The 27425-nt window shown below is 35.6% G+C and overlaps 1 protein-coding gene across 1 annotated transcript in view; it reads right to left on the minus strand.

Annotated features, from left to right (window-relative positions):
- RAP1A (RAP1A, member of RAS oncogene family) overlaps window positions 1–26598 on the minus strand; it is a 69983-nt gene extending 43385 nt beyond the window's left edge. Inside the window, exon 1 of the mRNA XM_072968014.1 lies at window positions 26459–26598. The gene's annotated coding sequence lies outside the window, so the exon portion shown is untranslated. The remainder of the gene's footprint in view (window positions 1–26458) is intronic.
- Window positions 26599–27425: the final 827 nt, after the last annotated feature.

Raw genomic sequence — 27425 nt, forward strand, 5'->3', positions numbered from 1 at the left:
AACCAAGTGCATAAAAGCATTCAGACCAGTTCCCCAGGTCTTAGGAATCTAAGACAACATTCATTCTTTTGCATCTTTAACTTATTCTAACTAAAAGGAATAATACACTAAATATTCCTTTAAACACTAAACTGCCTGCTAAAAATTCAGTGGGACCCTAACAGTACCCTCAAAGACCAAGCCAGAATCAGCAGTAAAGTTTTCATCAACAGAAAAGGAGTAATAAAGAAATGGTAATCTAATATTCCATGTTAAATACTTTATACAAACCATACCATTTGATTTTCATGACCATAAGGTAGGGGTACTATTAATACCATTCATATTACAGCTAAAGAAAGTGAGGCTAAGAAAAGCATCTTACCAAAGCTCATAGTAATTTGCATAACTGGGATCAGAATTCAGACATGACTCTACCGTCCACATTCTTAACCCAAAGTAAGCCAGGCTGTTTTTTTCTTATCAAATTTCACTTTCTATAGCAAGAGCAAACCAAAAACAAAATCCAAGAAAAAGGCAAAATTTCCAAATGTGTGCTTCAATTTATTTTCTTTCCATATCCAAGTAGAACAAAACTCATAAAAAGTAGTTAATGACCAGGAGACCACATAACAAAATAGGGTGATGGGTGAAGAGTTGAGATAACATATCCTGCACATACTCATTCTAATACTGGCTCCTATCTAACTTTTTAAGTTCAAAATTAAGCCTTGTTTCAGTAAGTTTCTTTGCTCACAGTGGCTGAACTCTTAAGAAAGCCCATTCCAATGACTTTAAGTCTGTAGTTCCTGTAGTTGAAAATGCGCTGGAGTACTTGCTGCATAGTACGAGCACATTAAATACTTGAAGTACTATTGGCAGAAATGATCACCAGGAAATATCTGTAACCATCCAGATCCACCCACTTTCCATCAGTGTAGTCAACTGACCCTACCTTCACTTTTCCTACTCCCATTTCTACTTCTATGTACATCAATGTAAGGTCTGGTACATAATGAGGATGCATGTTTCAGAAACCATTATGAGTCTCCTTGAAAATAGTGTTCTGATCCAATTTTTCTAAAGTTATCAATTCTGAACAATTTTTTAAGAAGTTATATTTGAATGAATTTTATTTTTCTTTAGTCTAAAGAACATAGCACACAGGAACCATACCATAAAATACATGGGTTAAAAAAAATAAAGAACATAGTAGAGGGGAAAAACCCTCAAATCTTGCATTTGACAACAATATGCTGAAGGGCAATAACAGAGGGTCACAAACATGGAAACATGTAAGGATATTAAAAGAGTTGCCAAAGAAATAACATTTAATAAAGTAAATAATTTATATTACCAAAATAAAATGTAGGTCTATGGGAACAATCTTGAAATTGTCAACAAAGAAATATTCCCATGACATATGATAAAATTTCTAAGCAACCACAACACAAAACACCACCAGTAAACAGAAATTATATCACAGTTGAACAGTGATTTTGTTAAAATACTTGCAAATACAATGATTATAGAGTGATTTTTATGTAGGATTAGTTCTAGACACCAAATACACCAGCTATTTTCACTGAAGAATAGAATTTTCAATACACTACAGACTAAAAGACTGATAATGTTATTTACAACATCCCCACACATTAACATTGATAAGGAGAAGGAGATACACCAATCTTAATCCTTTGGCATGCACGAAAGTGTCAGAACAACAGCATATACAAGCTGTGAAATTTGAAAAACGCTACATACGAACAATCGACAAAATCATCAACTCCTAAATCTGTGTTTGAGTCTAATACTTTTGGACTCATATGACTCTCAAGGTTCTACAAAAATGAATTACTACAATTTTTTGTTACAGTGTAACAACAATTTAATAACTTCACATTAGTTAAAAGATATCAATCAGTATGAAATAAGTATTACAATTGTCTCTCCAAGTATAGAAAGAGCTTATTTTGAAACCTAGATCTGGACTAAGTTTGCTAACTGAGAAAAAGTATTTCTAGCCAAATCAAAAACTATCTGAATACAGAGACACCTTCAATATCACTAAAGCCTTGAGGGACAGGGTTCAAAGGGAGACACTACAATTAAACATCTATGATTAAATTTTCTAGAAGCTACAATCTTAGCATGTGTTAGATACAGGGCTCTGTTTCTAACAATGCCTTCCATTGGCTAGAAGCAAATAATTGAAATATAGCCCAAATCAATCTGTGAGGCATACCAAGCACAGCAAACATCAAACGTACCTTGGTATCTGGATTAATACAGAGTAAAAAACAGTGTTACAATGGTCCCTACTGTAACAAATACCTATGATGTTTATCTAATAGGGATGTGAGAATGTGAGTGATAAAGGGTTTTCCCGAATTAAACAAGAAAAAAAAACCTTATAATCCCATTTCTCGAAGTGTTGGTTTCATTAATTTATCAATTGTATAGCCTTTAGGTAACCAAAAAAAGCCAAACATTTGTCAAAAAAGCAAACTGGTTCTGTGCTGAGGTGCTACACCCTGAGGGATACATTCATTTTTGATTCCCTTATTCTGCAGTTGCTGAAATTTATTTACAAACTGGGTACCAAGTTTAAAAAAAGAAAAAGGAAAGAAAAGGAAATCTGATGGAGAACTTAAAGACAGAGAAAAACACGCTGTCTTTCCAAATTAGAAAAGAAAAACATCTCTAGCACTAATTGGCAGATCTCCCCTACTGAGTAAGCAGAAATACACTGTGCATATATAAACATGCAAAAATTAAAAAGCCTGCTAAATTAACGTTATGTCATGAGAGAAAAGAGTAGAAAAAATCTGGTCATTTACTAGGGTTCTGTCAAATCTAGGGTAGTGAAGCACACAAAAGGAAACAGAAAAGTGTACTTTTACAAGAATACCTTACTATCAGCACACAAAAATGGAGGAAAAAGAACTGTGTAGTGCAAATATGACTCACGAAAATGGCTACTGATCATTAAGAATTATTGGTAACCACCTAAATTAATATCTTTTTTTCCAATACCTGGCCTGGTATAAACATAGGTGTGTGTACATATATGTGTAACCGGAAAAAACCCCGACAGCAAAGGCTTTCCACTGCACTGAAACTTCAGACACTCTGATTCCTTCATCAACTCCCAGACTATCATCTCCCTTTCCTTCCCTCCTAAACCTGGCCTCCAAGAATGATCATCAGTGTAGCTTAACAGTAGCTAAGCATAGACTTTGAACCTAACTTCCCGGGTTTCAAGTCCAGCTCTGACACTTACTTGCTCTGTAATTTTAGGCAATGCCTTAACCTCTCTGTGCCTGTTTCATCACGGGGAAAACAGCACTGACTTCGCATGGTTATTTTGAGTAAATTAGTTAGTATCTTTAAAGCAAACTTATAACTGTGCCTAACACAGAATAAGAGCTCTAGAAGTATTTGTTCTTCATCATTATCACCATCTGTGTCTTGAGTTATTCTCTGCCCAGCCCCCTCTATTCTATGTATTCCGGTTTCCCCCTAAATTAGCCAGTAACATAAACTATGAACGAATCTTGAAATCTCTCTTTATTGCTGAAGAAAATACCATTACATAACTGATGTCACTACTACAAATTTCTGATATGAAATCTCACCTGGGCCCTGAGTACCGCACATCGATCCTTTTACCAATCTTTGCTTCACTTCCTCTCTCAATCCATCCCCTCACTGATAAACTTACCAAATTCAGTCACCATCATCTTTTTCCCTCAAGTCCCACTCAGAGGATAATAAGGTTATTTTTGCGTGTATAGTATCTCTTCCTTTCTTTTGATAACAGTATCCTGAATCTCCACTGGGAAGTAACTTGTTTCTTGCACAGCAGTTCCGGTGGGAATGTCAATCAAGGTGTCCCACCCTTCACTGGACAAGGGAGACATCTCACTCAAACTCAAGCTGGGCCAATTAGGCTGAATTTCCTTTGAAGCTGAATCTTCAGCAGAATGATGTGAAGTGGAAAATGGTTAGAGCTGATTCATTCTGACTGTGGTGCACTACTAAAGACACTGTTCGTTCCTGCTAGGAACGGCCCTGATTCATCTTGGGGTTTCCTGAGGCCTGCACACTTATTTCTTACTTAAATCCTTTTATTCAACATCCTTCAAATAAATACCTTTTTCTTTTCTGCTTAAATTAACCATTTCAGCCATCTGTTCAACTTTTGATTGGAAAAATATTTATTGAACTATGTGATGATTACTTGTATGAGTCATCCTGGTTAGGCTATAGTACTCAGATATTCAGACACACACTAATCTCGATGTTGCTGTGAAGGTATGTAAATGTTGTCAACAACAAGGAAAGGAGATTACTGATGATGCGAGGAGGCCTCATCTAATCAACTGAAAGTGAGGTTTCACTGAAGAAGAAATTCTGTCACAAGAATTCCTGCCAGAGAGTTTCTAGCTGGCCTGCCCTATAGATTTTGGACTTAACCAGCCCCCACAATCACATAAGCCAATTCCTTGAAATAAATCTATTTTGTACACATACATACACACATATAATGTGTATGTATAGTGTGCATGTGTTTGTGCATGCACACACATGTATATGTGTTACTGGTCTGTTTCTCTGGAGAACCCTGATTAATACAAACATCTACTATATACTGGTGCCGAGAACAAGACAATGTCTGTTTCTGCTGCTTGCAACCAAAGAACTCCAAGTACAGTAATCTATGTCACTGTTTGAAGAAGAGAGAATCCACAAAGATTTCACTGTTTCACAAATATACTAATAGTTTAAGATCAAAGCTGTGAGCAGAATTTAAATATCCTAAACCTAATGGCAATAAAACTAATTTTCTAGATTCCTCCAAAGTACAGGGAAATTAATGAAGGCATGCTTAAGAAAGAAAGGGTGTCTAAAGTAGCTGCCAGAATGTGCAGGTTCTTTTATTCCAGTTCAGGTATCAGCTAACTATGACTGACAGGCAGAATCCAGTCTGCTGTCCGTTTTTGCGTGGCCTATAACTAAAAATAACTTTTACATTTTAAAATAAATTTTTTAAAATCAAAAGAAAAACAGTACCTCATGACATGTGAAAATTATATGACATTCAAATTTCAGTGTTTATGAAGTGGATACATCCACGTGCATTTATTTACATATGGTCCATGGCTACTTTTACCCTACAACAGTATAACTGAATATTGCAACAGACAATGACCCTAAGAACTGAAATATTTGGCAAGAAAAGGATAGGCAATGTTAGAAATGACGGGTACAAGAAGGGAATAAATTAATTGTAACTATTATTTTTGGAATACTTACCATATACAAAATACTGTTTTGAGCACTTTCCATATAATAGTATTTTTAATCCTTACAACATTCGTATTGAGGTGAAGACCATTATCCTGATTTTATAGATGAGGCAGAAAGGCTAAAACAAACCTGCCCAAGGTCAACAGACATAAATTACAGAACCAGGATGACAACCCAGGCTGTTTGGCTCTAGTATCTATGTGGTTAACCACAACATCATACTGCTTTATCACTTATCTTCTTGTCTACTTAGTCTGCACCAATTAATGATGTTGATTTTCCTTAGAATTAAAGTATTACAAACTCTAGCTAAACCAACACTGGAATAAATGAAGAAGTTTGTGGCAGTGTATTCCTGAGAGAACTTGAGAGATGACAAAGACCTATGCCTATGTTCCTTCTTGAAGATGGGAAATGCAGGAAGATGCTCCCTTGGATTCAATCATTGCCTTCCCCAAAACAATACTTAAACTCAGAAGCTCAGGCAAGTTTCTCTTTGCAGGCTAAGATAAAGCATGCTCTTCTCCCACATGTCTTACCTCATCATGATCAATTAAATAAGAATTTCTGGATGGTGGAGCCAGGATGTGGATACTTCTCAAAGCTCTTCAATTAATTCTAATAAACACCCATCCAAGGTTGAGACCTACCACATTATACTTCCCCTCCTTTCAAGGAAGAGAGTGGTGATTAAAAGTAAAGAATACACAACCCAATTCAAAAATGGGCATAAGACCTAAATAAGCAATTCTCCAATGAAGACATACAAATGGCCAATAGGCACATGAAAAAAATGCTCAATATCGTCAATTATCAGAGAAGTGCAAATCAAAACTACAATGAGAAATCTATCATCTCACATTAGTCAGAATGGCCATCATTCCAAAGTCCACAAACAATAAATGCTGGAGGTGTGAAGAAAAAAGAACCCTCCTACACTGTTGGTGGGAATGTAGTTTGGTACAGTTACTATGAGAAAGATTCCTCAAAAAACTAAAAATAGACTTACCACATGATCCAGCAATCCCATCCCTGGGCATGTATCTAGAGGGAACCTTCATTCAAAAAGATACCAGCACCCCAGTGTTCATAGCAGCACTATTTACAATAGCCAACACATGGAAACAACCTAAATGTCCATCAACAGATGATTGGATAAAGAAGTTGTGGTATATTTATACAATAGAATACTACTCAGCCATAAAAAGAATAAATTAATGCCATTTGCAGCAACATGGATAGATCTCCAGACTGTCATTCTAAGTGAAGTAAGCCAGAAAGGAAAAGAAAAATAACATATGATATCACTCAAATATGGACTCTAACAAAAGAAAAAAGAAGACACTAATGAACTCATTTACAAAACAAACAGACTCGCAGACATAATAAACAAACTTGTCGTTATGGGGGGGAAGGGGTGGGAAGGGATAAATTTGGGAGTTTGAGATTTGCAAATACTATTATATATAAAAATAGATAAAAAACAAATTTCTGTATAGCACAGGGAACTATGTTCAATCTTATAATAACCTTTAATGAAAAAGAATATGAAAATGAATATAATTATATGTATGTAAGACTGGGACATTATGCTTTACACCAGAAATGGACACACTGCAATTGATTATAATTCAATTTAATTAATTAATTTTTAAAAAGTAAAGAATACAGGTGAGGGGAGGAGCAAAGGCAGAGATGGGGAACCTTGACAAAACTTCTCTGAATAAGAAGCACTCTAGTGAAGCGCATTTCTAGTCTTCACATCTCAACTCTACCCCTAAAATCTTAAAAAAAAAAAGGAGGTATTAAAAACAAAACTAAATATTTTTACATAAATATATATGTATGTTTACACAGTGAATTTCTATAAGATACATAGCAGATTTTGTCTTATAGGTATTTTTCACTTGATCTGTATTTTTGTCACTTGTGTTTCTTTTTATAATGTACCACTTGTTTAATTAAAAATAATTAAGCTTTTGAAAAAAGTATGACTAAAAGGATGTTCAAAGATTACTTTACTTATACTTTGAATAAGAAAATAATTACATAAAGAGCTAGTAAAAATTACTTGATGCCTTCCTGAAAAGCAGTTTACTTTCTGTCAGAGCACAAGACATAAAATCTCAACTTTTATGTACAGTGGAGATATATATTCTAGAAATCTATTAAAGAATCTTTTCCACCAAGTGATTATTACTATCTTACTGGTACTAGTTTACCACAATACTTAAGTGTGAGGGGAAAACATTTTAAATAATAAAAAATAATAAAGTGGAAATATTTCAAAGTTTTATTAACACAAATGTCGATTACACATTCTAATTTTTATAATCATTTATAATAACCTCACATAACATTTAGTTAAAATCAAATATTCTTGTATGGACTATTGATTTAAATGAATTTGAAGTTTCTGATATGGCTTCAAGCTTCAGAAAACAAAGAAGTAGGCAATGGGGGTGGAAAGGCAGTATCTAAGCAATCACACAGGCTTGGCCAAAGGTCCAAAGTCATATGAGCCCAAGCATGTCATCTGCTAGCTACTATGATTCTGAGTAAAGGACTCAGCTTAGTGTTTAAATTAAATTTTGCACCAAAGAATAAAATCTCAAACCTGGTTACATGGTAAGCCTCAGAAGACAAAATCCCATTTGAGATGTCAATTTTTTTAGACATACTGCACAAGAAAGACCACTACCACAAGGGAAAACGGTTCCCCACTTAGCAAGATGGATGATGGTCCAAAGCAAGGTGAACCTCTGTAATAAGTGTAAGCTAGCTGTGGTGACAGCTCAACTCCAGGAGAGGCTAGTCTTAGAAAACAGTCCTGACTGAGCTGTCTAGGTCCTGAATATCATTTATTCTATTTATTATGGTTAGTTTTTATCCTAGTGGTGACCATAGTACTCTCAGGAGAGATTTTCATTGTAAAGGCAAACTAAGTCTTCAGGACACTAAGAGAATTTGAAAGTCTCACTCTCAAGTGTGTAAAAAGAAAAAAAGTTAGCTCATAGATAGAATCATAATAAGTAGGGTCAGAATCAACATTTAAAGATGTTAATAACAGCATGAGCAGTTATATTTAAATTGAAAGGAGAAACTGCCTCAGAAAAGATTAGTGCTTAAAAAAAAACAAAACATTTCTACTTCTTTTGCAATGTTTAATGGATCTAGTCTCATATATTTTGGACTTTATGAAATTCTAAACCTCAGAAGAATGTATGAATAACTCTGGAGACAATATATAAAGGAACTTTATAAAAATAACCAGAAACAGCATATTATGAGATACATAAAACAAGACTATCAGAAATGTAAAAAGAGAGAATATATCTCCTTTTAAAAGGAATAAAAATTAGATAGCAGACAGGGTATACACCCAAGATACTTCAATCAATAAACCAAAGATTAGAAGTCAGATTTGACAGAAGTGTTGTGTTTCCAAGTATTCCCAGAAAGCTCACAATTCAACAACTTGTTTGTCCACTTTGCAACTTACAGGTGCTTTACCACCAAGTACTAAAAGTGCTCAAGCCTAAAAACTTCAATCCTCAAAAATTTGTATTATTCTAATCTAGTTAAAATACATATGCTTGTCTTTTAAAAAACAGAGAAACAAAACCTAGCCAAACTTAAACTGTAACTTGTGATCTGAAAAATACACAAGCACATCTACCTATTTAATGGAACATTTTAGATTCCCAGATATAAAAGTACAACACTCTAAAGTTACAGTAATTAAAATCTAGTACCAATATCTGAGTAGGCAAATAAAGAAATGAAAAATCAGAAAAAGCCTAAAAAAGACTCAAACATATAAGGTACTTCCAATTCATAAATGATGCAGCAATTTCACCACAAATGGGAATTTATGATATAGAAAAACACAAGCAAACAAAGATGTATGCCAAAAATAAAAACTTGAAAACCAGGAAATAGATGGTCCTTCAATAGAAGAAAGGATAAATGACTGTCCATCAATAAAGTAGAATGTTGCAAAAAAGAAATGAGATATATTACATTTAGCGATATTAAAAGATGATCAAAATGCCTTGGGAAAAAAGCAATTTGCCACAGTTAAAGTTCAATCTATTCTTTTTTAAAATATAAAGATAGATACAGCTTTATTTATAAAACTATTTATTTTAGAATATACAGAGGAAAAGTCCTGGACAAATATTCACATTAATAGTGGTTTGTCCTTGGAAAAAGGGACTTTCACTAAGTTGTATACATCAAAAATATTAAAATATACAGAATAAAATAATTCTACTTCTTAGAATTTATCCTATGGAAATAATTAAGAATGCATGGAAAAACTCAACTACAATGATATTCATAACAGAGCTTTTATAATAAAAAAGTGAGAACTACAGGGAAGCATTTAAAAAAAGATGGCAAATTCACATAACAGAATACTACAAACTGATATCGATTTATCCATTAGATACACTATTAAAATATATTCATTTTCACAAAAAAACATTTTTTTAAAAGGAAGCATGAATTATTAAATATGTGCCCTCATTTTTTAAAGGAAAATAGATATGCACCGAAAACCACTGGGAAAGATGTATACCAAAATGTTAACAGGCCAAGAAGTAAAAGTAAGGGTGATTTTTCTTTTCAGTATCGCTTCCAAGGGGGTGAAAACTGGCTGTGAGGTGCAAAAAAAAAAAAAAAACTTAACTCCTTTCGTGCATAAAGCACAGATTAATATATAATATATAGACAAATATACAGTACACCTATGATATTAAAATTTCATGAGGGTGAAAATTAGAAAAGGTTGAGAAACATTACCTCACTGGTACTCTCATTTTTTCTACAATGAACTTGGTATTACACGGGTTTGAATAAGTAATATATGTACATTTGAAATACTTAAAAAGGAATATACAATGAAAAGTTAAGATGTAACATTAATTTTCATTATTAAATAAAATTTATTACTATAGTCCAAAGGCTTTAAATACAATACAGATTTTTAAAAATATAATACTAAAATGAAAATATATAGAGAAAGAAAATGGAAAAGTATTGCATCAGAATCACATGGAGGAGTAAACTACAGATTCCTCGGCCCTACTGCAGATGTAACAAAACCAATACCTCTATGGATGGGGCCGGTGACTTTTATTAAATGAGGAACACTTATAACATCATACCACTCCATGGAAATATATTTTAATTTGGTCTAAGGAATTTTTATAATATGTATTTAGGTGATAAAAATAAAAACAACCTAAAACCCTGGAAATCTAGGAATCCCTGTGAACTTCTCCTCCTCTTGCTTTAACGAATCTGAAGACTCCAATTTCTTCAAAAACTATCAAACACACCCTAATATCCATTATCTCTACTGGGTACAAGGCACGGTAAAGAACATAAAAGAAATAAGCAAAATTTATAAATTTTGCCACTAAAATAAACTCATTTCAGTTAAATCTGCAAAACCCAGCATTAACCACTAGCATCCTCAGGGCACCACTATTCACAAAGAAACACAAGTTTTCAATCCTATGATGAAATTTAAACAGGTAGGGAACAAAAGTCACTGCTGGGAAGTAATAAGTGAGATGCTGTCAGCTATACTCAATTCTCTAGTTAATAAACCTGTTTAGCATATAAGCCTTGAAATATGCAGGATTAAAAATTTTGCCTGCCCCAAATCACAAATCTCCCATGTTAAATATTCTGGGTTTAAAACATTAAGCCATCATTTATTGTATTCATAAATAATCAATCTCCCTTAAATGTACAAGTAATAGTCCCATTTAACTAAAGGAGAATACAAAGAGTAAAAATAGTGGATATATAGGATTAAAATATTGCTCCAGTCACTAGCAATCTTCTCCAGTTTCTTACAGACATCAATGCCAACTTTTGCTGGTAGTGGTAATGGCAGCAATAAAATTTAAGTGCTTTTTGTATTCCAGGTATACTTATTCAAACGTCAAACATGTCTAAGAAACAGGTACTGTTGTTTTCATTTTTATCAGATGAAAAAAACAGAAATAAAGAGGTGAAGTAACAGCTGGTAGATACTACATGCAAACTTCCACGGAGCGTTTTTTGCCTGCTGACCAAAATGATCAAATACTCAAAGTGAGATTTGGCATATCATTTATATAAATAAACTTACAATCTGTAATTAAACAATTATGCATAAAACAGTATACAAATGAATGTAATTGAGGCAAACCTGAGTTAGAAGAATCAAACAGAAGTTTTCCAAGTCATCATATCAATAGTACAATATTTTTCCCATTTCTCTCTCACACTACACCAAGAAAATGGCAATCTTAATTTTGCCTGTTTTTGTTTTAAAGTACAGATTTTATCATCATATGTAATTCCATCTCAGAAATGTATTTGTTTAATTCATTTGTAAAGTCTTTAACTTATTTTATCCTCAAAGACTCTTCATCTTTAAAAGCTTTAAGGAAAATAAAAATCACCTGTAATCCCAACTTCAAGCTAACAATTTTGGTTCTTTGCCTGTTTCCTTTTAGCCTACCTATATTCTACATATGAACATAAACATGTAAAAATAAAAACTGAAATCATACTACATAAACATTGTTAATCAGCCTTTTCTCTCAACAATAGAGCATTTTTAAAAAATGGTGCAAACAAATGCAATTATATGATTTTCTACAAAACACTTGTCTTCAGACTAAAAAAATAGTTTCTTGTACTGGGAAATTAACCACAAGGTGGAGAGGGGACGGTTGGTCCTTCATATAAAGAGTTCTCCCTCTTTAGCAAGTATTTGAATGTTTTTTTAAAAATCACTTAGAAATTTTACTGATTAAATAGGCATTCTCTTTCCTCTACTAAAAAACTTCACATGTCCATCTTCAGCACATCAACACACAGAAGACATTAAACACATGGTTATAGAAGTGCTATGGTTGCAAAAGATAAAGAATGTGACAATTCACTGTAGACACAAGCTGAGCTCAGTACCCTTGAACCTAAGCAGAACACCACAAAGTGATGATTCTTTATACCCAGTGCTGCTTACATACACATGCAGGCAGATGGCACAGAGTGATGACACAATGTGAAGCTTGTTCTGTTGATGACAGTAGTACAAATCTAAAGCTTAACGGGAATAACAGAGTGACTACATCACCTAAAACCCTCCTATCCATGGTTTCAGCTGCAGTTTGGTTGTTATTTGAGTTACAATGAGTATAACATAATAGATAATATTTCAATGTAAAAATTGACATCTGAATACTAGTGAGTATTTACTAAACATTCATTCAAATTCAAAACAATGTTTTACAATGGAGTTTGTCCCAAGTGTGAAACTCAATATTCAAAAGGAATAGGAACTTGTTTTTTTAAGTATATATTATCTGACCAATTTTGAGTTACTGAAGTTCCACACATCATTTAGATGTAAAAGACACATCATCAGAATAACTTAATATCTGAAGATGTAAACAAATAAAGGTGGGTCTGAGATACAAAATTCACCTTCCAACTCACTTGCCTATGGTTTTTATTGATCTAATATTCTTAAATAATTAAATTTATAAAAGTTTCACCCACATCAAATTTTAGATATACACATCTATAGGGCAAATTGACACTTATACTTTATATGCAAAACAATTTCTGAAGCATGACAATTTCCTGCCAGGGGTTATGTTATTACTAAACCGATTATATGATTAGAATAAACAGCAGAGCAGTTGAAAAGCTGTCATACAGAAATCTAGCCCAAAAAACAAAAAGAGCACTCTGAGGATACCAAGAACTCAAATATATAAAGTTACCTTTTATAGACTTGTCATATTATAACCTTATTTCTCAGACAACTACGACAAATTTTAAACTATGTCCATTCTTCACAAAAACAACCCTCTTCATTGTGTCTAGGATTACTGTACTTCAAACTTAAACCAGCAAGATAGATCCCATACTTCATCAAGTAGTGATACTGCCACAAATGGTGAGATGCATCATCCTCTCTGAAGGTCCCTGTAGGCCATCATATCTAAAGGGTTCCTTCTATTTTTCAATATTAATTTATCTCCGTGTGGCCCTCATTTCATCAATTTCGTTTCTCTTTTGGTGAAAATAAATTTCTTTTCCACAGTCTAGCACGGCAATTTTCATGTGCTATCCACTCCCTTATGATATATCCTGTATTATAATCCTTCCTCTTTCGCAACCTTCCATTGAAAGTTTCTTTCAGTCTCTCAATTGTCTGCATCTATTTTCATCTTTTAGGTATTCATTCTTATGAAGTATTCACTTACAGGTACTCTAAACTTAAATTTGTTAAGACAGTAATTCATTTGAAGGATTAGAAACTTTATAAATACGCAGTTTAGATCTCATACTATTCTGCCAGAGTATTAGCATTAGTCGGAAAAAAAAACCCATTATGTGTTTTTTTTAACCAAACCAACCATTAAATAAATGCCCCAGAATTATCAGTTCATATCTCTGAACAACTAATCACACACTCCGATATACTGATAGATGACAGTAACAAACACATCCCTTCCCACTCCCTGCCCACTGAAACAGAGATTAGGTGGACAACTAATGTTAGCTGCATCAACATTTTGATTACCATTCTTCCACCACTTCATTTCAAAAAACTACAGTAAATTTTTAAATAGTTAAAAAAAATTAAGAGATACAAACAGAACCAAAAGGTGATAACTTGAAATGTGGATGCAAGGGTCTAAAGCAGCTTTTTTTTTTTTAAAGTGAAAACACAGATTACTCAAGGTAGTTAAAAATCTTAGTGAAAATCACACTTTCCGAGTTTCTGATCTTCATTTTCCTCCTTAGAATTTTTATTGTGTGATTTATTTTAAGAATTTAAGCCTCATGGGTGAGGAGAGAGTTATGCAGAGAAAAATGATACATGAAGTCGATTAGTTCTGAAAAACTTTCTAGGCTCATCTAGAAGGAAAACAGTGTGCTGCACTGAAGAAAGGGAGCGGATAGACGCAGTTTCTGTCATTCACCTACTCATTCATTCATTGATTCATGTTTGCACACAAGCAAAACAACAATCTTTACTGATCACTTATTTTGTGCTTTGTACTGAAGTAGTCCTTTCTTCTGAAAGTCTGCTGTCAGCATTATCCTCTATAATTAAGAGTTTGTGAATTTTTGTAAATTATATAATTACTTTGGGGTCATTATCTGCAAAAAGTGAACAATATCTATCTCACAGATCTATTGTGCAAATGAAATGGGATGTAAGCACTTTACCTTCCAAAAAAAAAAAATTAGTTCCCTTCTCCGTCTAAGCCTCTCTAGAGATTGGGACATTTATCAGTGCTTCTCAAACTTACTATGAAAAATCTTTCATTCTCTACAGATTCCATGTCTTTAAAGACTTCTGTCTATCAATTACAATGACATTTTATTAATCAGGTAAGTAATGGCTAATCAGAAGTCTCAAATTATCAAAGACAAAAAAACTAACAAAACTCAATGCTAGCTTCCTGAGGTGTAAGCACAATGTTTTATTTCAATAACAGCTTACAAATCACCAGTGTACGATGATAATATGGTAACTAGCCCCAAAGGTTTGAGTCAATAGGATTATTGGTCAAAGCAAAGATAAATAATATTTCACTGTATAAACCTATTGTGAGCAAATATATAACTTTCATTAGGCTTTTTGCAATATTAAAAATAATTCATTCCTATCTCTGCAGACCCCTGGGAAAAACATAATTTATGTACCATAAGTGAGTGATTTTCTATGTCTGGCGACACTACTAGTTACCCTCCAGATCTGCTTTAAGCCACTATCATTAGTGTAACACCATATTCAAATTCAAAAGTTGCACATTTCCTATCCATAAAGGTAGGCAGTGATATGCCATGTCTTCCTTTTGTTATTTGTTAAGAACAAAATCCAAATCCTGCACCACAGACTTCTGTGATCTGTCCCATGCAAACTTCATCTACTAGTCTCTTCTCAGCTTACCACAACGGCCTTCTCAAGCATGACAGCTGCTTCCCACTTTAGGGCTTCTGCACCAACTGACCCTCTTGTCTGGTTCACTCTTCTTGCAGATTGTCACACATCTGGCTTCTTGTCATTCAGGTCTCAGATTAAATATCATCATCTCAGGGAACTCAGTCTAAACCCTTCCATTCCTCTCTATCATTTTTTCCTGTTAAAGCTTCTTCACAGCATTTGTGACCTCTGAAATTATCTGTTCACTTATTTGTTTACTGTTTCTCTCCATAACCACCAAACTTCACTGGTACACAGAACTCGAGGAGGGCAATCTATTCACTGCCCTATCTCCAGTTCCTAGAATAGTACCGGTGCTCAATAATCACTCAATAAATATTCATCGGCCAAACTGTTTAAGATTATTTTGGGGAAGGACTGCTTTATTAGCCAAGAACTTAAATTTAGCATTCAAAATTGCTGATTCAAAAGGAGTAAGAATTAGTACAAGGACTTTGTACATGTGGAAGAATATATGGGGAGATATAATGATTGTATTAAAAGACAAAATAATGAACTGAGAAATCATTTTCCTTTGGATAGTTCATGATGTGTTTATTTCTAACAAGTTCTTAATAAAGATGAGAACAATACTGTTCAGTTTAAAAAAAGAAATGAGAAAAATGCTCTTTTAATAAAAAGAATAAGAAAAATATACACAATATTCTATTCAACCAGTGGACTTTTTTTATTCCAGTCCTTTGGGATAGAAGGATATGAAAGTCTATTCATGTTTTACATACCTCATCTGTCACCTCACGTAACAACTGAATAAAATTGTTATTTATTTTAGCTTTATTGAGATCTGACATTTAAAATTGTAAATTTTCTTATAATAGTATACTATGAGCTGCTAGACATTCAATCTAATAACTTATTTTCCCTGCCAAGAAGCAAGGAGGCTTCTAAGAATGTAAGAAGTACAGACTGGAAAGGCCACAGCTGCCACCTTGATGACAGTGGCAGCATGGCCCAAACCAGGGAAGATACTGTTCTCAACTATGGCTGGGGAGAAGAAGGGAAGAGTATGAGTGATCAGTCTTAGGAGAATGACTGTAGTTCTGATTCCTGTTGACAAAAAGGAATATCTTCAAGTCAATTCAAATTTTCAACTGGAATCTTATAGTTGGAAACATTAAATCCCTGTTTTGAATACTGAGGTCTCTTTAGTAAATGGAATATCATTCAGCTGACAAGATCTGGGCTTTTGTAATTTCATGTAAGAAAAACACAGTGTTTGTAAAAAAAAAACAAAAACAAAAACACACATATATAATCCCCAATACTATGTGCTATATTTGCTTATTAATTTAAAAATATTTTCAAGGATACTTTTAAAGGGGAGAGATGTGAATAAAAATAACTAATAATAAGAACTTTATGTCTGAGTTTAGAAAATAGCTGAAAACTAAAGAAACATTAAGAAAGGTATAACAACTGAATGGTTTAAAAAATGCAAACACCCTGAACGTATCACAAACCTGTATTTATTTTTTAAAAACTGGGGGTTGCTCCTTTTCTCAATTGGTAATATAAAAGGAAGACAGCAAGCAAATAATTCACACCTTATGTGAGTTTACTTATCAGTCAAAAAGAAATATTAATATCAATCTTTAGGCTAACTTGCTTACATATTACTTAGCCAAGTGGAAAGAGTAATTAGTGTAGAGCTAGAGCCAGGTACTAGAAGGACTAAGAATGGCATTTGCTAACTCATTTTTTTAAATTAAGAAATTAAGAGAGAAGGATATGAAAATGAATATACATATGCATATGCATGACTGGGACACTGTGCTGTACACCAGAAATTGACACATTGTAACTGACTGTACCTCAGTTAAAAATAATAATAAAAAAAATTAAAAAAGAGAGAGAAGGGAGAAAAGTACTGAAAGTAATGTTTTTTCTAAAGATCATATATTCAATTTTCTTTTTTTTATTGCTCCATATTCCACTGCCTTCAACATTCTGCGCTGCTTAAAGTCTGTATTTCACTTTTTATCACTTCGCTCACACAACTGATGTTTCTAAAGTCCAGTTGCATTCATGAATGCTAGAAAGATCACACACAGAAGAATTTCACCGTACAGTGAAGTATTTTAAGGTAAAGCCTCCAGAAACACAATGTCTAAAAGTGAGGGTTCCCTGTTAACTAAGAACTCAAAGTGCTAAATAAAATTTCTGTAAGAGACTATACATTTGTCAAAGAAATAGCATAAACATCCCTTTTACTGATGAAATAACAGGAATCTTTTATCCTTTTTTTTAAAAGGCAGCTACAACCAAAGTGTACATATCAAGTCCTATCTTCTCTCAGAGATGACCTGACTCCACGAAGCCTATTCATTAGATTCAGACTCTTTTTGCTGAACTGTACTTCCAAACCTGAGTACACTTGACGATCCAGAGATCTTCACAACAGTGACTTCCAGCAATTCCCCCCAAAACCTTTCCTCTGGTTTTCCTTTAAAATCTCAGGTCTTGGCCTACCTGTGTTAAATCAGCCTCCCTGTCTTCAGCCTCTTTCTTCCTCAATCATTTTGTACTCTGGAGCCAGATTCATATTCCAAAAGATGAATGCTCTGCTTGGATCATTTTCCTCATATCAAAACTTCTTGTGCTCCCAAATAAAGTCTGTATTTCTCAATCTAACATTCAATGACTTCCAAAGTCCAGTCCCAATCAATCTTTACAGCCTTATGGCCAATATTTTCTAATTATACAAGCCTAGGCTTCTGTCAAATCAATCCTCTGTTCTCCAACTTGTCCTGAACTTTCTATCTTGGCTCATGCCATTCCTACCACAAAGAATGTCTACCACTCCCTTCAAGCTGCCATTGCTCAAGGCCCTTTTGCATCTCTGCATTTATTCATGTAAATAAGGACACACAAATGATATGTCCTGCCCCATCCTCCCAAAACTGGCCAAAGCCCCAAATCTAACAATAGCTAGCTTTTATTAAATGCTTACTGTGTGCCTAGCAGTCTTACATAGTATTTCTAATCCGCTCAACAATCCTATAAAGTAGGTACTATTATTCATTCTCCTTTTAAAGATGAGAACGCCAAAGTTCAGAAACATCAAATTACATATTTAGTAGATTACCTCAAATTGTATACTCGGTGAGTTGCCTCAAATCACATACTTAGTAAGTGGCAAAGCAAGGATTTGAATACATGCTGCCTAACTCTAGAGTTATTGCTCTAAACACTAAGTTGCATGGTTTTTTTTTTTAATCTGAATCATGTGACGATCTCTCTCATCATCTGAAATAATTCAGTTTTACATAATATTTCTGTTTTACTAAATACTATAAAATAAGCTTTTTCATGTTTGTTATTTTAGTAAAGGGAGAACAATAAAATGCTCTTTCTTTCCAATAAAAGAACAATACTCAAATTGTAATGTCAAAGAATATCTTTTTCGTCACAAAGATTACTTTTCCCTAAAATATTTTTAAAGAAATTCATTCCAATCAACTTTTTCAAAGATGACTGCACAAATTACTAAACATACACTCTGATGGTTTTATAGATAATTAGTAATACGAGGATTTTGTGATTACCACCCAAGAACTGTAACAGGTATCTATCAAATTGGCAAAGATTGTAAAAACTGACCTACTCAATGCCATTGAAGGTGCAGTGAGACACACACTCTTAAACAGAGGGTAACCACCCTTTGATCCAGTTATCCCACTTCTGGGAATCTATCCTAAAGGAAGAAAAAAAACCAGAGATGCAATCAAAGATAAATGTACAAAAATGTTTGCCCCAGTGTTATTTAAAATAGTAGTAGTATAAAGAATTAATCGAAAAGTCCCACACTCGGAGACCAATATTCTGTTCGGAGAAAAAAGTAGGAGTGAAACTGTATTTATAAAGTATAATTCCAACTTATTTTTAAATTTAAAAAATCTGTACATGCAAAGAAAGAACTAGAATAATGTACATTAAAAATGTTATAATTGTTATTATAGTAGTAATTATCTCTGGGTGATAGGTTTATGAGTAATTTCCAATTTCTTCTTTACATTTACATTTTTTTTCGAAATTTGCCATAATGGAACATGAATTAGTTTAAACAAGACAAAAATGTTTAAGCAGTTGTAACTACTGAAAATGATCCTGAACCTAACAAGGGCATATTACTTGGAATAGAAACTATACTTCCTATCCTAGTGCGAAGAAAACCTCAAACTTGTTTTGTTTCCAGCTTCTATTAGGCTCACGTGTACTTTTAGACTGTGTAAAGAATGTCATCCAAAACTCAGTAGTATTCACGAAACTGCACAAGGCTCACTATCTAAAAGTCAGCCAGTGCTCCAAGAGAAAGGACCACAGTGAAATGAACTGTTTCATTGTATGCCTATTGAGAATAATAAATGTCTAATTAATCCTCACTCAAAACATGCAAAATGGAAAAACCAGAAAAACTATTCTTGTTTTGCAAATTAACTAAATATACTGTTGTTGCCTTATAAGCACATCACAGTTAGGTCTGGGAGGAACTTGAAAATAAAGCTGGCAAGCTACCAACATTCACTAAAAACGCACACTGATGCATTTTGTCTATATGCGTATTTCTGTTCTAGTGGATAGTTAACTTTAGTGGCACAGGATGATTTTAATCAGTGTAGAAGAAATATTAAGCTGTTCTACCAAAAATCCCCCAAAACTTCTCACATTAAACACAGAATTAAAATTGTTGGCTGAACCAGAAAAAACTTCCCTACACTGTGGCATATATGCAGAAAAGCAATTTGTAAAAAAAAAAAAAAAAAAAGAGAGAGAGAGAAAGAAAAGAAAAAGTCTTCAATGTAAGTAAAACAGGCAGTTGAGCAAGCAATTCTTATTTGACTATATTTTACACAACTGGGAACTGGCTTGCTCTAATACTAAAAAGCTGTTAGAAAGTAAGACCACAGAAGTAGTTGTTGAGCAACTAAGAGAGAATTAAAACATCACATAGACTTTACTTAGAAAATGAGTATCATTCTTTTTTACTCTACTATGAAAATACAACATTTATTTATAAAACATATGTCAGGTTCTGACAAACAGAATAAATTACTATATTATATATTCCTTAAAGTGGAAACTACAACCTCACATTTTAGTTTCCATCAAACAGCCTAATACTGCATCACTCAAACATCTGTTCAATTACTAAATCTGACATCTATTAATGAAATTATGCAATATTTTCACAACTATACAATGAAATTTAAAAGTAGTTCAAAAGACATCAATGATTTGGGCTAGATACTGAAAACCACATAAAGTCCAAAGAACAGTGTTAATGTCAGCTGCTAAAATACTTAAGTTACGGTTGCTTGCTTAATGTTCTATAATACAGCCAACTTGTCTAGAACAGAATGATCCTATTTATACATGAATTTTAAAATATCATTGAAAATAGAGTGAATGAATTTACTCTCCGGATCACACATCTGACAGATTTGAAATGTTCAGTCTGCAATAAGAGAGAATTCCTACTACGACTAACTTAGAATCTTATAAGCTACACTTGGATTTTGTCCAAAGAAACAGTTGTACGCTGTTCTTTGTGTGTCTCTAACTTTACACTTTTGTCATTGATAACTAAACACAGCTCTATCCCAAGTAAAGTTGTATTTTACAACCAGAATAAGTGAGGCTAACATAGCACTGCAAACAACCATGGATCTTACAGGTATACACATACTTGTGAATTCAAAGTAAGGAACCTCAAGTTTTAATTAATCCAACAGTGTCTTTTATCAGTTATAACATGTAGGTTAGTATATTCCTATCCTTATGAAATACGGCCTAATTTAAATATATTCTGAAACCAAACACAGAATTACATATTTAATTCCAAATATGGTTAATTTTACCATCCATGCTTTGAAGCACTCTCTATCAATGTGAACTAAATAAATAGAATGGAGATAGGAAACTATCTATCTGGAAAAACTGGATATGCAAAGAAATTTTCCAGATTTATCTAACCTAAATTTATGTAGACTAAATAAGTCATTAGAACCTTAAAAAAAAGCCATTAATTTGTCTAATGATTGAAGTTAATCTCACATAACATATTTAATCCTCAATATGTATACCATGTACTTTTGAAAATTATAATAAAAGGATGATTTTTAGACCACTTATAAAAGCACACAATTTCTTTCAACTCCATCTTAATCATCATACACAATTTCCTTTTTTTATTGGTGCATGCCGGTACCTTCTACCTCTAAAAGGCCTATTTTCAAGTGGAAATGAGAGCATGGCATAGTTCTCTGTTGAACTGCTTAATTGATCAGAACATCATGATATGCTAAGTTTACAGGTTCAATTCTAATCTGGATCATTTAACTTTGAAACAAACTGCCTCTTAATAAGTCATCTTAAAACTGAGTACAAAGGGGACTGGTGAGTATGTGAATCATTCATTGCATACTCATAACCACTACTACAAAAACTCAAATGGGCCAATATTTTCTTTGCATATGAAAGACTGAAAAGCACGTTAAGAACTACCACTTGTAACCTCCAAATTTCACGCACAAAAAGGGGAAAAATGGATGCTTCATCTGTTTCAGTAACATAAGAAAGCTGAACTATCTTTATGTTTAACATTAATCATTTCCATAAGATTCGAATTTGGCATTAAGTCATGCAGCAATATATGATATCAAAATGAGCAGAAAATACTTGGCAATATGCCGTAACTCTTTAAAACTGATGAGTTCAATCTGAAAGGAACATTAGGAGGAAGGTAGTTTATGTTCACAATTTTAAACTCACCACAACATTAAGATATAAATGCTTTATAAAAGATCTTTTTACTGAGCTTCTAAAATAAGAGAATTTTAGAACTGGAGCTTAGAGGTTATGTGATGTTCAATGAACATTTGCTGGGTCCCCAGCAAGTGTCAGACACAGTGCTATGTGCTTCCAGGTAACTCCATTATTAGCTCAACCCACCCACTTCATAGATGTTGGGGTTTCTGCTCAAGCCAAATCAAGCTGTTTAGATTTCAGAGCCAGAAATGCTGAACAATGCTCTCACAGTGGTATAATTCTATCAAAACAGACTGGTATCATCCTCCCTTATAAACTAAATAAAATTTCAAAGATGCAATGCTGAACTAATTTAACAGAAACAATAGTTTCTGTGTTTTGAGTAACTTATAAAGAATTACAACAATTTAAAAATTCAACTGTGAGAGTCCTCAACTAAGTACTAGTTGCATAGTTTATTGCAAAGAACAAAGCATGGGGGCTGTCAGAGATGTAAATTCTAAAGACATACAAACAGAAATTAAACAAATTGCTGATACCATTAAAAAAAATCCCTTTGTAAGAAAAAAGAATTATCAACATGAAAAATTAGATGCTTGATTGGCAAGCCTACTTTACATAAAAGATCATCTACCATATACTAACAAAGTTCTTGAGGAACAGTTAACACTGACAAGATTTGAAGCTATTTAAGTTTTAGGTTACAAATTATGACAGAATGTAAAACTCCTGGAGGGCAGAGACCCCATCTAATTCAACTCTGTATCCCCAGCAATTAGCACCCTGTTGTTAAATGTTAGAGAGGTCAGCTAATATATGAACTCCTGTGAGCTACTGGAAAATTCAATCGAACAATTTGAAAGGTCTCTTTTTATAACTGAAATTATTTTTTAAGTATTAAACAATAATATTCAATGCAAGTGACACTGTATGAAACTTAAGATCAACAACTGTGGCTGTCACTTTAACCAATACAACCTACTCTCTGAAGGAATGAATAGATACACCAAAAAGACAAGTATATCTATATACTTTGAATCAGTACTCCTTCTGAAAATCAATTCCAAGGAAATATTTGAAAAGAAAGAAAATGTTGCATACACAAATGTATTCATTTCATTGTTATTTTCAACGGGGGGGGGGGGGAGAAACTATCTATACGACCAACAGCAAGTACATGGACTATTTTGCAACCACTGAAAAAGGTTTAAAACGAACATAAACCTCCTAATTGGTCTTCCTGCTTCCGCTCTTGCCCCTGCCCCCACCCAAGTTGATTTCCAGCCAGAATGATTTCCACAGTAACACAGTAAGTTACAGCAGGTCTCTCTTCTACTCAAAACCCTCCAGTGGTTTCCCATCTCATTCAAAGTAAAATCCAAAGTTTTGACCATGGCCTACAAGGCTTTACACTTCTCTAACTTCAAGCTCTCTCACTTTGCTTCTTGCTTACTGGCAGCCTAACTGTTCTCAGAAAGGCCACGTACAGAGTGGTCTTTGCATTTACAGTCCTCTCTGCCTGTAACCTTCTTTCCCAAGAGAGCATTTATCCCTCACTTCCTCCAGGTCTAGAGGCTCCAGTCTCATGTCTTCCCTGACTACCCTTCCTTGTTACTGTTTCTCTCTATCCTCTCACCCTACTATTACTCTTCTGCATATCTCTTATCATCTGACTTATTCTACAGTTATTTGGTTATGACCTATCTCTCCTGATTAGAATATAAGCTCTATGACAGCAAGGACTTTGTTTTATTTACATAACAGGCATTCAAAAAGTACTTGTTAAATTATTATTAAATGTTGATACAATTGTTAACTAAAAGAAAAACCATGCATATAAACAAGCTTGAAAGAGAACAGGAAAATGATATGTGAACATTTTCAAATGCTGATCATATTGCTAAGGAGTCTGTACAATAAAAAACATGTCAGTTGTGATTATGATTTTAAGGTGCCAAAAGTGACTATAACAATCTTATTTCCTCATAAGTCATTTGTTTAAAATTATTATTAATTTAAAATCACTGGTAATAGTCATTAATGAGAACTTTTCCCCCATAAACTTGTAATAACAATCACTCTTAAATCTTGTTCCGGGGTGGGAGGGTGGGGGGGAGGATGTAGCTCAGTGGTAGAGCGCATGTCTGGCATGAATGAGGTCCTAGGTTCAATCCCCAGTCCTGCCTCTAAATAAATACTTAATTACCTCCCCCAACTCTTCCCAAAAATACAATAAAATAATAAAAAAGAAAGAAAGAAAAAGGCAATGTAGATTCTGCCTCATTACTATTAAAAAAAACAACAACAAAAAACTTGTTCCCAAACACCAAAAGTTTAGTCTGTAAGAGCAGACACTGTCATTTCCGAGGTCACACAGAAAGTGAACAAAGGCTTTTGTAGAGTTTTAATATGCAACTGAATAATACTCAGGGATTCCAGTTTACTTTTAAGACAAGTACCCATGGTTGGCCTCAGAGGGTCCCTGAAACTGAATGCAAAATTTTGTCATAAATGTCTCTAAACTTCTTCCCTGAGAGAGTCTATACATTTCATTATACTCTCAAAAGTGTCGGTGGCCCAGAAAAGGTTAATAATTACTATTTTATATATTGGAAATGAAATGCAATATTCTAATATGCAAAAGGATAAAGATATATATAAAAGGATAGAAAATATATCATATCTAGACACATCTTTGTAATAATTCAATTCATTCAAGAAATACCAAATGTCTACCATGTGCTGGGCACTGTATGAGCCTCAGTACCTTACACCTAATCATATTTTGCAGTATATAATTGAAAATACTGAGGAAACAAGCTTCACTGAAACACCAGACTAAAAAAGAATTTCAACCAACACAATTATAACTTCAAAACAGAAAGCAAGTGTTACAGGAAATCATAATAAAGACAGAAAGGAGCTCGGGACCTGATTTAGTGCTTATTATGTCAAAATACTTCACATATCAATTACATCAAAAGAAAAGAAAAACTATACACACACATGCCCACCCCCATACACTCTGACAGGAAACCAAAATAAAGTTTCCAAATCCTGTTTCCAACAGCATCCCTTCTGAGACTGCCGTTCGGCATGCTTTTGAAGGCAGGAGTCTCACGTTAAACCAAAAGCTGATACTTCACTCTAAGTGTGATAAAAACAGAAAGAATCATCATCTCACACTCTGGAAGCAAAAAAAAAAAAAAAACTGTGGCTACCTGTTACGGCTGTGACCCATTAACCTCCTGCCCTGTTATTCCCTGTCATTTCTTATATCCTCCTTCCTTTAAAGCAATGACAAAACGACCTTCCCTCCCAAAAAGGAATACATTGACTCCTCAACGCTAGTTCTTTTTCCAAGGGGTCAAAAGGTCCCCTAAACTCTGGTTCTAAGCCCTGTGAGTTGATTCCATTTTTCAGGCACAACCGTCTTCCCCCCACCTTCTCCCCAGAGCAGTAAATTACACAATTCAGCCGAAGACAGTGTCCTTAACTTCCTGAGCGAGGGGGCAAGCGACACTCCCAGTCCCAATTTGAAGGAAGACAAGAATCACACGGTGACCTCTTCCCTAACAAAATTCAGGGAAGAAGCAGAGACCCAAGAAAAGCAACGCTGAAAAGGCGAACACATGGCAAGCCACGGAAGACATGGGGTAAAGAGGGCGGGAAAGGGGCTGGGAGGTGGAGTGGGGTATAGATATGTCAGCTCTAGGCACTGAGGGGAATAAAGGAAAGAATGGGAGACCCTGAACCCCGACAGAAGTGAACACAGAAAGGACACCGCTGCCACCTACCCACACCTTTCCAGCAGACGAGTGAGGACAGAAAATTCACCCAACCCTCCAACCCCGTCTTCGCTTGCCCCGCAAAGGGTGATGTGGGTTTGAAAGATCTGACCCCATCTGGGGACACGCAAGAAGAAAAATGCAGCGATGTCCAATCTTCTACCGCCCTCCGGCAGTGAGGGGCGAGGGCACCATGTCCGGGGAGACGGCGAGGGAAATGGGCTTGTGCCATGACACCTCGGGGAGTTGGAGGGTGGGGGACACAATGTCCTCTTTCTCTCCCACACCCGGCCCGGGCCCCTCCCGTCCCTCGCCCGCAGGCCCAGCCACAGTCGACCGGCTCGGTCCGCGGGCGTGGTTGGCTCTGGCCCCGGCGGCGGCCAGGCCTCCCCGAGCCCTGGCCCCTCCCGCCGGCCAGGCCCCCGGGCCGCCGCCCCGGACACCGAGGGAACGCGGAGGAAGAAGGGGGAGCCAGGGGACTGACCGGCGACAGGAGCCGCCTCAGCCCCGGCTCGGCAGACCCGCGCCCCCTGCTCCCTCTGGGGCCGGCTCCGGCTCCCCGCCCCTCACTCACCCCCCCGGTCCGGCGCCTCCTCCACCTCCTCCTCCTCCTCCTCCCTCTTCTCGGCCGTGGCTCCTACTCCGGCTCTGCGCGGCGACGGCGGCAGCGGCGGCCTCGAGAGCGGCGGCGGCGGCGCCTCCAGAACGCGCACGCACGCAGCACGCAGGCCCCGCCCCCCTAGTTCCGCCCCGCCCCTCCGAGTCGGCGTCGGCGAGGTTTCGGCCCCGCCTTACCCGCGGCGGTCAGGAGTCCGCTTAAAGGGGCCGCGCAGAAAGGCGTGGGAGAGCTAAGAACCGAGCGGGAGGAGCGGAGAGTTGCGGCTTTGCCTTGGGCGTGGGAAGGCTGGAAATGAAATGAGGAAGGGTCCGAAGATTCAGGAGGAATAGAATTTTGGAAGAAACGCAACCTTTCCACAAGTGCTAACTGAACATCTGGTCGGTGCCAGGCACTGTTCTAGGCGCAGGGAATAATGCCTTTGGCAAGGCAAGGCCCCCCTGAAACTTGCATTCTAGTGGGAGAGAGGAGATAGAATACAAACAAGTAAACAAAAGTTTCAGAAAGTGATATAAAGTCAGGAATAGGGTGACTTTAGAGCTGGGGTGGGGGGGCAGGGGGAACGGTGGACAGCCTTTCCAAGCTGAAAGAAAATCAGCCATAAGCTCTGAGGTGGGAATAACCTGGCATGTTGCAGAAACAACGAAAGGCCATTGTGGCTGTGTGTAGTCAGCCGGCCAGGGAGCAGTGGTAGTTAGGCTGAAGAGGTGGGGAAGAGGTCAGATCCTATGGAGGCTTATGGGCTGTTATAAGAGCAACAGAAAGCCATGGGAGAGTGAGCAGAGAGGAATGACTGCATCTGATTCACATTCTAAAAAGTTACTCTTGCTAACGTGTGAAATACACAACAGGGAAGAACAGACGTCCTCAGGGAGACCATTAAGGAGACAGCTTGTGGTAGCTTGGGCTAGGGTGGGAGCAGAGA

Source organism: Vicugna pacos, chromosome 9, assembly GCF_048564905.1.
Source record: "Vicugna pacos chromosome 9, VicPac4, whole genome shotgun sequence".
Taxonomy (NCBI): domain Eukaryota; kingdom Metazoa; phylum Chordata; class Mammalia; order Artiodactyla; family Camelidae; genus Vicugna; species Vicugna pacos.